This window comes from Ochotona princeps, chromosome 2 (genome assembly GCF_030435755.1).
Source record: "Ochotona princeps isolate mOchPri1 chromosome 2, mOchPri1.hap1, whole genome shotgun sequence".
In the NCBI taxonomy this organism is placed as follows: domain Eukaryota; kingdom Metazoa; phylum Chordata; class Mammalia; order Lagomorpha; family Ochotonidae; genus Ochotona; species Ochotona princeps.
In genome coordinates, this window is record NC_080833.1 from 116695034 (window position 1) to 116698473 (window position 3440).

Genomic DNA, 3440 nt, shown 5'->3' on the forward strand with positions numbered 1-3440 from the left:
TAGAGACATCCCTGCTATTGAATGACTTGGCTCAACATTAGAAATATATCAATTTTTCCTAAATTCATTTATGAACTTAACACAATCCTAATAAAAATTCCAACTTTCTATGAAATTAAACCAATTTGACCCCAAAGTTCACCTGGTAGAAGAGTGACTTAGCATGAAACCCCTGACATTAAACATGCCTCTGATGCTACATAATTAAAACTAAGCAGGTCAGGTGTTTAGCATCCTTAACACTCTGCTTGAGAGACCCCGGTCCAGCATGAGAATGCTTGGTTTGGGTTCTGGGTCTTCTGCTTCCTGATCCACTTCCTGCTACTGCATGCTCTGGGAGGCAGGTGGTGATGATCAACACATTGAAGTCGACCACTCACGTGGAAGGCTCAGACCCTAGCTCCCGTCTTCTGTTTGGCTAAACATCATATGGGCAATTTGCAGAGTAAATTAGAGGATGAGATTCTCTCTCTCTCTGCTCCCTCTCTCTGCTTTTCAAATAAAATGAAAAATAAATACAAAAATAGGACCATGATTAAATAATATACTGGTATAGTAGAAGAGCCCAGAAACAGACCTAAGAGTGTGTATGGTAAGGGTAACAACTCAGTTCTGTACTCCAAGTTGGTCTGACAGCCCCTGCATCTCCTGCAGTGTCTATGCGGCCCTGAGACAGGATGGTGAAGATCGGAGTGAAAGGATTTGGCCGCATCAGGTACTCGGTCACCAGGACTGCTTTCAACTCTGGCAAAGTGGGCATTGTGGCCATCAATGATCCATTCGTTGACCTCAATTACAAGGTCTACTTGTTCTAGTATGATTCCACCCATGGCAAGTTCTACAGCACAGTCAAGGCTAAGAATTGCAAGCTTGTCATCAATGGGAAAGCTATTACCGTCTTCCAGGAGCAAGATCCCACCAACATTGAAGGGAGTAATCATGGTGCCCAGTATGTGGTTGAGTCCACTAGTGTCTTCACCACCATGGAGAAGGCTGGGGCTCATTTGAAGGGTGGGGCCAAGAGGGTCATAATTTCTGCCCCTCTCTGCCAATGTCCCCATATTTGTGATGGGCATGAACCTTGAGAACTATGAAAACTCTCAAGATTGTCAGCAACGCCTCCTACACTACCAGCTGTTCAGGCCCCCTAGCCAAGGTCATTCATGATAACTTGTGAAGAGACTAATGACCACAGTGCATGCTATCATTGCCACCCAGAAGACCATGGATGGCCCCTCTGGGAAGCTGTGGCATGATGACCGTGGGTTTGCCCAGAACATCATCCCATGCTTCAACTGGCACCACTAAGGCCGTGGGCAAGGCATCCCCAAGCTAACAGGAAGCTCACTGGCAAGACCTTCTGCATGCCCAGCTGCAACATGTCAGTTGTGGACATGACCTGCCACCTGGAGAAAGCTGCTGAGTATGATGACATAGAGAATATGGTGAAGCAGATGTCGAAGGGCTCCCTGAAGGGCATCCTAGGCTACACAGAGGACTGAGTTGCTTCCTGTGTCTTTAACAGTGACACCCATTCCTCTAACTTTGATGCTGGGGCTGGTATTGCCCTCACGACTGCTTTGTCAGGCTCATCTCCTGGTATGACAGTGAATTAGGCTACAGCAACAGAGTGGTGGAACTTATGGTGCGCATGGGCTCCCAGGGTAAGAGACCCTGGAGCCACCAACCTCAGCAAGAGCACTAGCTGAAGAGCAAGGCTGCTGGAGAGTCCCTGCTCCCACTCATCCCCCACCACACTGAGAATCTGTCCTCTTCACAGTGTCCACCCCAGAGCCCCTGAAGAAGGAGAGGGGCTTGAGGAGCCCTACCTTGTTATGTCACCATCAATCAAGTCCATTAGATCACCCTTCCCAAAAAATGATAAAAATCTACATATGAGAAAGTGACCTGTGCTCCTATATTTGCAGAAACACAATCTGCAAAAGACACAGAAACAATCTAGATGCCCATTGAAAGAAGAGCGAATAAGGAAACTGTGGTACATCTACTCTACGGAATACTACTCATCCCTTAAAAAGAATGAAATTCTACCACTTGCAATAAAAAGGTCCCAACCAGAGACCATTAGGCTCAGTGAAATAAACCAATCCCAAAAGAACAAATATCATACATTTTCTTTGATGTAAGGCATTATTCATGCAAAATACAAGATTAATAGGTAACTATGAATGTACGTATAGTCATCTAGAAGAACTGTGTAATAGAGACTATCATACTGAGTTGTGAATATAGAATGCAGTATGCATTTCTACTTCCAAATCTAAGGTGGACTCCCAATGAAACTGCTAAATATATATGTTGACAACAGGATGTTAGACACTCTCCCATTGTCCATGCCTACAATGTCAAGATACACTTAAATAGCAGAATGGTGGACTTATGACTATTTTTGAAGGACTGTACTATTGTAATAAAGCAGGGGAAATCAGGGAAATCAGTGCAGGGGGGGGATTTGGGAAAATGGGATGGGGAAATCCCAGAGACTATGGAGCTGTATAAAATTAAATATATATATATATAATGAAATAAAATAAAATTTATTCAAAAAAAGTACATTTGAGGGATGGGCATTTTCTACAGCACATAAGCCACCACTTGGGACACCATATTGAGGGGTCTGATTCAAATCCTGACTCTGCTCCAGATACCAGATTCCTACTAATGTGCACTCTCAGAAGTGATAGGTGGTGACTGGATTAGTTGGGTCCCCAGCACCTACAAAGAAAACCTGGATGGAATTTATTGCTCCAGAAAGAGGGGGTTGATTTCTGGTTTCCTGCTCTGGACCTGATTGGGCCCAATTCTTGTAGGCATTTAGGGGAGTGAACCAGAAGATAGAAACTCTTTCTCTGTGTTTCTCTGTCTTTAAAGATGACAGAAAACCCATCTAGCTCTATCTATGTCCTATCCTGATCTTGGAGGAGATAGGAAAAGCATTACCCTCATTCAAAATGAATTCTCACTGGGGCAGGTGTGTGTCCAGTCACGATGTGCATGTCCCTGCCTTGCAGCACCTGGGTTGGATTTCGAGCTGTGTCTCTCTCCTAACTCCAAATGTCTGCTAATTGAAACTGGTGAAACTGCAGGAATAGCTCAAGTGACTGGTTCCTGTCACACAGGTGAAAAGACCTGAATTGGGTGACCAGCCTTGGGTTCCTTTCCTGGCTCAGGTGGACATTTAGGGAGTGAGCCATCAGACAGAAGTAGTCTGCACACCTATATCTCTGTGTGTGTCTCTCTCTCTCTGCTATACATAAATAAATAATAAATAAATAAATAAATGTTTTTCAAGTTCAATAAATAAAAACTAGGAAACTATTTGGTCTGGCATTTTTTTTTTCTTCAGAGTATGTTTTATATTACCATTTTAGTTTCATTATTGTTTACAAATTGAATTTCATTTCGTTTGCTTGGGTCAG

At 43.6% G+C, this 3440-nt stretch overlaps 1 pseudogene; it reads left to right on the top strand.

Moving 5' to 3' along the window:
• Positions 1-668: 668 nt before the first annotated feature.
• Positions 669-1705, top strand: LOC101525441 (glyceraldehyde-3-phosphate dehydrogenase-like; annotated as a pseudogene).
• The last annotated feature ends 1735 nt before the right edge of the window (positions 1706-3440 follow it).